Here is a 12335-nt window from a genome sequence, read left to right on the forward strand (position 1 = left end):
CCCAAAAGGTGAGGTGTGATAGCAAATGTGGAGGTGATGGTCGTTATATTATAGATAGATAGATAGATAGATAGATAGATAGATAGATAGATAGATAGATAGATAGATAGATAGATAGATAGATAGATAGATAGATAGATAGATAGATAGATTGATTGATTGAGACACCATATTGGACTCCTCAAAATAAATCACTAATATCATTGCAGGATAACAAATTATTATTTAAATGCAAATTTATAGACTAACTGTGTTTTATCTGGTATCTTAAAAGAGGATGCAGTGTTACTAATCATATTTCTTCATGCAGTTTGTTTCACTGTTTTGTAATTCTAAATAATTAGTAACAGGAATAGAACATTTCCAGCTGGGATAACATTAATATGGATAATATAGCTGACTATGTATAGGAAAATACCATGGAAATACTGTTATTTGGTCATTGTGTTTGCTCACTTGCCTAAAAATTGTGTCCTTGTCTCATGGCTTCTAAGCACAATGTTGTGGAATCGGTATTACATATTTGTAGTTTTTGGCAAGCAAATGGCAGTGTGGGTACATGAAGAACAACCCTGTGTGGGAACATGAAGAACAAACCACCAGTATTTATAAACCCTGTTCTTTGCTTTGGTGTCACCCACTAGCTCTATTTTTTCTTCTGTTCATCAAAATGGGTGTCAGTGACGCAAAGCCCCAACACTTTCCATCAGTATTACAGAAATAGCTGTGAGAGGGTGAATGCATGAATGAATGAACTAAGCATGTGGGTGAGTCACATTGTGAAACTATACTTATAATACTGACCAGGTGTCTACAGATGAAAAAATGAACCAGCATTCAACTTCATGAGCTGCTTTGCATCAATGACACTGTACATATATATTTATTATATATATAAGACCTGTTTGCAGTTATTTACTCGTAATGAGAAATGACAGTCTGCCACTGATAAATACACATTAGGGGGCAGGAAGTGTTGGAGCTTGATTTATGATTGCTGTGAAATATATCAAAGTAAAGTATTGCTTTCTCCTCTTATCTAACAACAATCCCTCTTTGTCTCCGTCCCCTATTTTTTTTATATTGGTTGCCCTTTGTGTCAACATGTCTTCTGTTTCCAGGGCATCAAGGCGCATGGGAGCGTCACTTTGTCGTCAAGGAGACAACTGAGTGAGTGTCTCTGTTCTGATATCACCTGACTGGACGTGACTGTGTCTTGTAGTGGTTTACCTTAATGTACCGTACTAGAAGAGAGAACGGGGGGTCTTGGTACTGAGGCTTGATTAATCTACACGGCTTTACAGGCTGATTACACTCTCTGATCTGCAATTGTTTTACTTCTCAAATCAGCTAATATAGTGCTTATTTCATTTGGTTTCAACAATCAGAATTTCTCAGTGTAGTAATAATGTGTTTTCATACACTTTATACACTTCACATACAATATCAATATTATTTAATGACTAGTTTAATTGGAATGTACTCAACAAAGTCTTCCAGGTAATAATAACAAATATACAGTTATGTCATGCCATTGACAAGCCTGACTGAATAACATTAAAACAGATAGTGTCATAGAATCCAGTGCTGGTTATGTGAAGTGAAATGATAGTGGGTGGGTTAAGGCAAGCCAGTTTCTGTATTAATCAATCCTGGTATGGAGAACCTCTGAGTTAAGAATGCCACCTGCACTGCCATGTCCTGTAATGTAGACAAGAATGCTGCCTATTGTACCTCTGTTAATTAATCCTACCTAAAGTGATGGTGACCCTAAAGGATCTTAACACCAAGATCATCTCTTTTCTGGTCAATGTAAAAGATCAGCTCTGTCTGTTTGAATGTAAAGTCAATGTATAATCTTTTCTGTGGTTTAAGTCAGAGGGGAAAAAAGTATCTGTTCAAGCATAAGTCAGTGGTACAGATAATTTCTCTTTTATTGCAATTCAATGGTGCAGATAATTTCTTTGATAAGCCAATGGTCTTGTCAAATGACATGGTTTCAGATAATGAACAATGTGAAGAACACTCCAGTTTCAGGGCATTAAAGTGCTAAAAATGCCAAAGCGAGCATACCTGGAATATTCTAGCTCATTTCAAAGGAACAAAATGTGTACTTTGTTCCAATGTGCTATCTGTATCCATACATCCTGTATTTATAGGATGCTATTTGCACTGTCACAGGTCTGTAAAGGAGACTGGCATCTTAACAACTAACCAACCAATTAAGGATTTGCAAATTACAGTATGCAGTCACCATGGTTTTAAAGGTGCACTTTATTTTTCCCTCCTTTTGTGGAAATGTTTTCACTTGTGGAAATTCATCAACTTTATGCCCTCCAGCATAAAATAAATCTGTAATTTACAGTTGTAAGTAAGGTAGATCTCATAATATCAGGTTTGCATTTTAAATACTATAGTGGGAAAAACTGCACAGAAAATATGCAATTTCCCAAAGTGAAAACACCTCCAGGGAGAAAAGCTCAACAAAGTGTACTTTTTTCTCATGTCTGTTTCCTACTTCCTGCCCACCTACCCGCACTTTCCTGGATTGTACTGAAGTTGAGCATGCTTTAGGATTAAGAGCACAGATGTGTGAATGTGTCCCAGCCTTCCTCTTCTGTACATGTGTGAACCTTAAAGCTATAGTGCACAACTATTTTATGAACGTCCATTACATTCAAGCCATTGCCAAATGAGTTGATCAGCTCCACAAAACTCTCTGTATTTCTCAGTATGGCTATGTTTACAAAATGGTGACGTCCGGTGACTTTGCGTGTAGAAGCTTGAGTAATGCGTTTTACGTCACTGCTGAGAAAAGACAACAGCAGCGTTCAGCTTTGGAGAAAGAGGACATACAAATTACAACATAATTACCTCTTCTGAAGGATGTATCATATTTTTTTTAATCCTTCTGCGTTAGCAACTGCATGGAGGAGGGCTGGGGATGGTCTGCGATAGAGGTGTATAAAGTACTAGAGACCCATACTTGAGTAAAAGTACAAGTGCTCTATCAAAAAAGTGACTTGAGTAGAAGTTGAAGTGCTTTTTAAGCACCACACTTAAGTGGAAGTACTAAAGTATTCAAAATGTTTTGTACTTAAGTATTGCAAGTAGTTTATTTTAAAATGTACTACTCAAGTACTAAAAGTAAAAATACAAGTATTGTGTTATGTAGTTATTAAAGAAAGCAGTCAAATTTTGAATATCATATTGTTGGAGTTCAACCTTTTACTTAAGGCAGTCACAAGCTGTACATTGCTGGATATGAAGGAGGTTTCTGAAATAAACCCCAAAAGGTACATTAATGTCACAGCTGTTATAACTACTGTTATGAAAATAAAATATGTGATGTAGTGGAAAGTTAGCAAGCTAGCAAAATACAGATAAACTAGCAGCTTCACATCACAGGGTCAAACAGTTAACATTCAGAACTCATTGCAGACTGAAACAACTCAGGAATAGATTCATCTACTGCAACAATAACTAAATAGAAAGAGTACAAACTTACATCGTCTCTGACTTCTGAACAGCCAACCGTAATGAAAAGAAACACGACACGATCTCGGGGATTTCGTAGCGTACGTAATTATCGTATGTAACTAACGTAGCCGTAACTAAACACACTGTAACCTACACAGTCTCCGTAGCTTGAGGAATTCACAACGAGTAACGATGCAGCACATAAAAAATGTATCGGAGTAAAACTATTAAACTCATCGAAAATATATACTCAAGTAAAAGTGGAAGTAGGAGAAAAAATAATACTCCAGTAGAGTACAGATACAGCCTTTTAGTACTGAAGTACAGTAGTGAAGTAGTTCTACTTCGTTACTATACAGCTCTGGTGCATGATCACGGAAGGCTTGCGTCACGTCGATGCTCTGACAGTGTCCTTGTCTGCCATTGCACTAAGAACTGTAACCCCAAGTGTCAGAGCACTGTAGAACCTTTTATTGAACCATGTGATCCGTGACCTTATGCAGACAAGCTTTGACCGTCCTCCACTCAACCACACATTACATAACACATGCGCACACACATTGTTAGACACAGGCATTTATACATGCACACAAAGACCAGTCTCCAAATACACACACTCAATAAAAACACATCTGATGTTAACCATAAAGTACAAAGGACATGTTCTGTGTGTGTGTGTGTGTGTGTGTGTGTGTGTGTGTGTGTGTGTGTGTGTGTGTGTGTGTGTGTGTGTGTGTGTGTGTGTGTGTGTGTGTGTGTGTATACATATGCTTCTCAGGGACTTAACCCCTGTGTTTGAAGGTCAGTGCATAAAGAGACAGTAAGAGCCATTAGAGCTTCATTTGTTTGCTACATTTGCGCAAGGGCACCTACTCACTTCCATGCCTGTGTGTCATTGTCTGCCTGTTTGTGTGTGTATGTGAGTTATTTTTACACAAACATCCAGATTTGCTGCAAGAAGTCCCTCATAATCTTTTGTGTGTGTGTGTGTGTGTGTGTGTGTGTGTGTGTGTGTGTGTGTGTGTGTGTGTGTGTGTGCGTGCGTGCTTATGTGTGTATGTGTGTGTGTGTCTTGGTGATTCTTTTTGCTCATTAAACTCCTCAAGGACTGACAGTAATGCAGTGCTGTTGAATTATTAGTCACTTCTGGACCTGTTGCAGGACAAACAACGTTAATGAGCTAAACCTCATTTCCTCAGCAAGGTGAAACCAAGTGGTAACCACCATGGCTGAGCCCTTATGCCAGAAAAGCCTCATGATGCAGTTCTTATAATGTCCACTGGATGCTTGTGCCCTGATTTCTCTTTAGAAATACAAAGTAAATATTTTTTTCTGTAGCAATGGCTAATTACATCTCTTATTATGTGTGTCTTGGTGGCAATTTTGCAAATTATAGCTCCATCAAGGAGTCGTTAAGGTTAAAGAGGCGTATGTTTGGGGCCAAATTTGCCTCTCAAGCAGTGACAAAATGTGTGAAGGTTCCTGCTCAATCACCAATGTTGTGTTCCACTCAGGCTCCACCAAATTAAAATTGTCACCATCCAAACAAATAGCAATGTAGCACTGAGTGGTAAACCTAAAGTCTAGGCCTCATAAAGTTGCACAGACACCCCATCTCTGCTACAGTCTTAAAACTCTGACTAATGCCGTAAACTGTTACATTAGGGTGAAGTGTTTTGCAGTGCCCCATAAAGGCCTGACAGCGGAAGCTCCAGGTGGACCAGAGCTTTGAACCTTTATGAATTCATTTGAATTGTAAATATATTGACTCTTTCTGATTCAGTGCCTTGTAAACATACATCTGCATTTGTTGATTGCCAAGCAAAGTAAATGCTTGTGTATGTGTTTGCAAAATGGTTCGCTTATATCGACATAGTGGGAATGGGTAGCAGGTGGAGAGAGTGAAAGTGTGTGTGTGTGTGTGTGTGTGTGTGTGTGAGTGTGCGAGTGGGCGTGCGGGCATGCGTGCGTGGGTATGCAAGCCTGCCCAGTGGCAGTCATGCTGAGATGAAAGATTCCTATACCCAGGTGGTGGATGCATGCCAGAGGAAGTGTGCGTGTGTGAGTTGCCCCTTCTGGGTTTGAATGAGGGCAAACGCGATTCCCTATTTTGAGTGTTTCGGTTTGTGTGCATGCATGTATGTGTGGCCGTATCACGTCTTTTGATCCTCTGTTTTGGGTACCCATTGTGGTTCCCTTGTTGCCTACCTCAGACAGGAAGATGAGTACATGTGTGTGGGTGTGTGCATCTGTGGATGTGGTTTCCAGCTAGAGATAGATATTGTCAAGGTAAAACTGGATCAAACCAACTGGCCCCTGCAGGTGGTACTTTTGAGAGGAGGCGGAAGCCAAATCATTCCCCACAGCCATGTGAGTGTGTGTGTGTGTGTGTGTGTGTGTGTGTGTGTGTGTGTGTGTGTGTGTGTGTGTGTGTGTGTGTGCGCGCACATGAGGCTAGCTTCAGTGCTGGCTAGCTGCCAGAGCACTTATCTAACTCTGATCCACAGCGCTACTCGCTGTGACTCCTAATTATAGACAGAGGCACTCAAACAGACACATATACACACAGTCTCTACATGCTCTCCTGTGTACCATTCACACTAATGGGGCACTCTCCCTGAGGAAGTACCCATACTCCTCTTTGCTCCTTGATAGAGGCTACAAGGACAACTTCCACTGCCAACCCACCCTCCTAGTCTTCTACTCGGAGAGAGAAAGTTAGACTCATGCTTACATACAGACAGACACAATGACATGAGAGGGAAGCTTAGTTAGATAAAAGTAGGAATGCAGTGAGAAATGGAGCAAAAAAAGAGGGGATGAAAGAAAGCTGCCTTGGGGAGCAGAGGAGATGAGAGAGATGGACTGCCAAGAAGCCAACAGATAGAGATCATGATGAGAGAATGGACGACAGGAGACTTGGAATGGCTTGTGAGAAGAGCAGAGAAGGAGAAGAAGAAATTGAGGATATTTGTTCTGTTTACTTATTGAGATCCAGGATGCATGATCACAATTCCCCCCTGCATTGCCACAGGCTTTCTCTATCTTTTGTCTCCCTTCCGCTCCTCATTTCCTTCTTTATCTCTCTCTGTGTTTTTTTCCCTCTCTCTTTGTTCACCCCCCTCTTCCTCCTCCCTCTGTCATATCACAACATGGTAAGGATGGCACTCAGTCTAATGCTTAAACCATTTAGGATTGGGCTCAGGTTGCATTAGCATGTTATACATCCCCACTCAATATGTTACATTCGATAAAAGTATCCACTTGCAAAACACCCAAATCAAAAGCAGGAGGCCAAATCTGGATTTGTTTAAGTGAAGGCAACATTTTCTACTCATGTTTACAGATAGCCCATGCATTAACAAGCTATGTACAGCTTCCCAACACACCTTTTTAACAGCTGTGCTTTTATTATGAGCATTGGGGGAAAAAAGTCTATTTTCAAATACACAAAAAGTAACAAGAACAATACAGTGCATTTAACTTGCCTAATATGACCCTACAAGGTTAATGAAACCTTCTCCGTCAATCCATAATTAGTTGTCTATATGTGCCTTACTATTGTGTCCTCTAAATAACTTTATCAAGGTAACACTACTCCTGCTACCACCTCCTTCATCTATACGTAGTGCTGACAGAAGAGAACAAAGCAAACAGAACACAACAGGACAGGACAGAAGGGACTGTGGTGGCTACTGCTGCGTGCTAACCCCACCTAGCCCCAGGGGCAGCACAGTTGAGGAAGGGGGCTGTGAGCAGAAGGTGTGTGGGTTTGTGTGTCAAAGAAAGAAGAACAGAGAAAGAGAGAGTGTGTATGTGTTTGTGTGGTAGTCTCTGATCTGTGCCCCCATGTATGGCTCTCTCCCCCCACGGGCAGGGCAGAACGGCACAGGGAGGCGGACATCTAACTGGGCACAGATGGCAGCAACAGACAGGGACGGTGGCAACATAAACACGTTAATAAATAATTATCCGAACAATGACACTGGGTACACCGGAGTAGGCAGGAGGAGGCGGACAGGAGGGGAGAAGAAGACTGGAAGGAAGGACATGAAGTAAAAGGAAATGTGAGGAGAGGATTTGAGAAGGCCAGGAGAAAGAGTGACAGAAAGGGTAAAGGAACAAGTCAGGATGGGAGGGAGGAGGGAGGTGAGGAGAAAAAGGAAGTAAAGAAAACTAGGAGAAGGACAAAGGAAATAAAGGACAAAAAAAGGGGGACTGGGGAAGAGAATAAAGTATATGAGTTCCAATAAACATTAACAGCTGTTGATATAACAGACACCATATGAGAATGGTAAAACTTAACCAAGACTAAGTGGTAGGTAGGTGAATTCTGAGCTGCTATTTTAAAGAGTACAGTGTCCTCAGATTTTAAAGTTATAATCTCAAAGAATATCATTTAAATAAATGTCTTTTATGTCTTAATTGTGTCAATTAAATTATAACTGAGCCTATGGCCCACTGATGAAAGTCCTTGCATTTGCAGTATTGACGACAGAGATTGACGACAACCGGCGTGTGTGTGTGTTCTTGTTTAACTATATTCGTGACGTCCAAAAACCGCGAGTCCAGTATACTTGTGGGGCCAAAATGCTGGACCCCACAAGTTTAAAGGGCTGTTTGAGGGTTAAGACTTGGTTTTAGGATTAAGGATATAATTAGGTTAGGGTTATGGTGAGGGTAAGGGTTAAGGTTAGGCATTTAGTTGTGATGGTTAAGATTAGGTCAGCCCCTTTAGATATGTTCCAAAAGGTTGAGACCAGACTAACATTTTAACTTGGGAGTCAAGAGGCATCCCTCCCTCTCCTTTCCTCACTTCCTTGTTTTTGCTTATTTTCACTTTCTTTTGTTCTATTTTGTCATAGCAAGTCATATTTTGATTATATGTAATGTTCCCTCTATTTAATGATGCAGTGACACTGTGTTCATCACTCTATCGTAACTTAATTGTGTGCCCTATTTTCTCTTTACTGCTGCCCTGAAACCTTCCTTGTATTCACCTTGAATGATTAATTAATAACAGCTCCCATCCTTATTGAGTATTCTACAGCTCTAAATGTATCAAAAAAGTGAGGGCAACAATGAAATGACCACACATGTAGTGAATATTCTATCTAATCAGAAAGATTATTTTCTTTGTGCATAAATCTGACACTTCTACGTCTTAAATAGAGGCAGCACTATTGGGTGGATTCTAGATTAATGCATGAAATCAAATACATTTGGGATCAAATTCATATTGACATAATTTCTAAAAGCAAGGTGCATCAATGGAAAAGGAAATCATTGAAGTGTATGACTGATTTCCCTTAAAAAAAACAATTGCAACTGGTGTGTAAAGCTGAAACATGGTTGAACTTTTATCCTAGAAAAAAAGTGAAGCAACAATTTTTGTTCACACAGGCAGAGAGAATGACAAATAAGAGACAGGGTGTCCCAGATGAGAATTACTCACAAATTTCAAATGTCAAAGGATGTAATCTCTTCCAATGGAAGTGTCAATCGTTTACTGCCTGTAAAGTTGAACGTTGCTCTGAAAAGCTTGTATCTAATTTTATCTTTATCCTGGCTACAGTGAATGTTTGTATCAGTAAAAACAACGTTATTGCTGAACACAGCGTTTCCTACGTTAAGAGACTTCAGTACTGAGTATGTCTTGTCACCTATAGATAGGGTATGTGGCCATTTTCAGAAATCCTAAATTGAACTGGCATCTCCACCCTTCATCCTGTCGTCTGGCTCTTTGATCCTCCTCTTATCTGCCACCATTCTCTGTCCCTTTTCCAGACCTCCTACTGTCTTGGCGTCCTCTCCAAGTGCTGCTGCCTGTCATAGCTCCTCTCTCTCCCTCTGTCTCGCTCTCTCTTTCTCTCTGTCTTCGCTCTTCATCACTTCCTTTTTCAGATCACCATTACTTCTACTGACACAATTTTCTTCTCCTATCTCCTCTTACTACTAATGCATTTCTTGTGTGTGTTTGTTGCATGGATATACTATATGCATGCATGTTCTTCTGATGGGTGTGTGTGGCAGGTTTGAGGGTAAGGATACACATTTGCTCTATCTAAGGTAGACTTTACTGCCGTTAAAAGAACTTTTGCTGTATATTAGATCCGGTTTAAGCCATCATCATACACGTGTATCAGGGCATCAGTTATCAGGTAATTACCGTTTTTTTACCGGGAAAATCTGTTGAAGTCCAATATATTAAAATTGCACCTGTCATAATGTCCGGTGAAAATAATTTGAGATGCCATGCCACTTGTGCAGCTTCACATTAAAAGCATTTAGCTGGAGAAACACAAGTTGACTTTTATTATAAAGTAGTCACAGGAAATGCAATGTCACTGAGCCTCACCAGATTACATGTATTTTTTTGTAATGTTTGCAAATAGTTTTTATTTTGTTTTATTTTATCTTAGAATATGTAGGCAATGCATGTGAGTCTTTTATTTGGAATATAATTTATTATTATTAGTTATTATGGAACCCACGCAACTTCTAGGCAAGACCCGCCCTTCAATAGCATTCACACGCTACGATTGGCCAGGCGTCCATGCTTAGGCAAGGTAACGTAACCCGATTTGTTCAGGTCCTATCCCCTGACCAGTCGGCTATCCTAACCATAACTACTTAAGGTAAATGCCTAACCCCAACCAATTGTGCTGCTGCGTAGGCGTCTTGCCTAGAAGTTACGTGGGATCCATAATAATGCGTCCGGGACATTGAAATCTCCCAGAACACGTGGACCGGCATCAATGTTTTAGAACGGAAACCCTGATGTGTATTACACAGACCATTTATTTGGCTGCTATATTGTATGTATTGGTGACAGTAGAGCTGAGCTATTCAATGGAATTCTATGTTTATATACATTATATACTGGAATTTTAATTCCTGTTGAAGTTTTGACGGATTTGTTGCTGCATTTATAAGCATTACACATGAATTGTAATTCCTGTTAATTTTTTATATTTTTTTTACCAAGTTGCTGTGCACGATTTATTATTGTAATAATATACAATTAAGTAAATTTATAACTGCATTTATTTGTTACATCTCATTTACAAACTTAGGAAAACAATGTTTAAGTCAAGCCTGGTGTTGCCTTACACATAAAAGAACGATCCCAGTCACTTCCACACAGAGAGGCATACAGCTTATTACAGTTTTTTTCGATTGCTAAACAACAGTGGGCACAACTGGAGTCACATGTGCAAAACGCTAACTACAGTCTGCACAGCAGCAGTTCATGTGGACCAAACTCTAGTTCGTTTTTCATTGCTTGAACACAGTTTTCAAAACTTTACACACTTATCCCATGACTTTAACCACAACGTGCACAACACTGTAGATTTACAGCACTTTGTTCAAATGCTAACACACTGCTGTCAAAACTGTTATCAACACATTCAAAACAGATAGAATAGATTTCAGTCTGGTGCCTATCAAACACTGCTGATTGCAATTTTAGCTGAAAGCCTAAGAAGGTGTCTTGTTTTAGACTAGTTAGTGAACATATATGGTATTTATACAGAGAAAGCTCAGAAAGCCTTTTTTTGTATACAAACACCAAATAAGAATGAAACAATTATACACTGTACCGTTTGAGAGAAACAGGTAAAAGAGCAAAGATACCAATATGTCCAGGTAAGATATCTGAGGTTATATACACAGCTATAAAAAAAGTGAAAAACACTATCTTTACAATAGTAAAACTGTGTTCTTACTGTTTTTCAGAAAGTAATGGCGGTGAAAGCAATAGAAACACCACATTCATTAGTATTTAGAGATGATGCAGACATCCAATGTGATGAAGAAAACTTGTCACATGATGCTGGAGCGAGGCAGGATTAGTCACACTATTCTTTGGTACTGTCACGTATGTACCTTTTAGTTTTTTTTCCTAAGTAATTCCATAAATTACTAGAGACAAAATACTTTATTGAAGAAAACTGCTGATTTTCATTCCTTCTTTTTTACCTTATGTAAAAATTGGTATGCTATACAATCTATATTTTTTAAACTATTGAGTAGTGTCAAGTCACTCAAATTGTTCAAACTGTAAAGATGAAATTTTTTGTAATTTCTGTATTGGTGTTTGACGCTAGTGTTTTCACCCTCAGTGTGTTCTGAGTGACAGTGTGTGTTATCTCAGTGAGGATTGTGCATAGTGTTTGGCTGCACTGAGCCTGTTTTGCAGGTGATGTGAACTGTTTAGCTCAGGTGACTGTTGGTAGTGCAGACTGTAGTTTGAGTTTTGCACATGTGACTCCAGTTGTGCCCACTATAGTTTAGCAATCGGAAAAAACTATAATTTAACACTGGTATCAGATCCGTACTCCGTATCGGCCGATACCCAGAGCCCAGGTATCGCTATCGGGACTGAAAAAGTCGGATCGATGAGTCCCTGTACACAAGTACAAGTACACTTAGTGTCTTGAACACTTTCGTAGCCTTGTTGAAAAAGCTGCTTCTTTGTGAGTGGCTATTGCCTGTACGTATGTATGTATGTCTGTGTGTGTGTGTGTGTGTGTGTGTGTGTGTGTGTGTGTGTGTGTGTGTAACATGTACACTGATTTTATTTTTGAACTGTGTTTTGTGTGGGTCATTAGATACTTTCAAGCACCATGTATTAAAACTAAAATGATCATCCATTCAAACATCAAAACATTTTGGTATGACTTTTCATCTTCAGCTCCCACTTCTTTTCTCTTCAAAGGGCTTTAGGTATGCTCACTGCTAGACACTTCACTTATTGAGTTATAGAGTGTGGCGTTCAATTTTGTCTGTGACATTTGCTGATATTGTTTCCTATCCACTCTAACGCATCTCCGTGCTCCTTTCTGTGCCTC

At 39.6% G+C, this 12335-nt stretch overlaps 1 protein-coding gene across 3 annotated transcripts in view; it reads left to right on the forward strand.

Annotated features, from left to right (window-relative positions):
* ccser1 (coiled-coil serine-rich protein 1) overlaps positions 1-12335 on the forward strand; it is a 126166-nt gene that overhangs the window by 79556 nt on the left and 34275 nt on the right. The window lies entirely within an intron of this gene.

This window comes from Perca flavescens, chromosome 5, assembly GCF_004354835.1.
Source record: "Perca flavescens isolate YP-PL-M2 chromosome 5, PFLA_1.0, whole genome shotgun sequence".
Taxonomy (NCBI): Eukaryota; Metazoa; Chordata; class Actinopteri; order Perciformes; family Percidae; genus Perca; species Perca flavescens.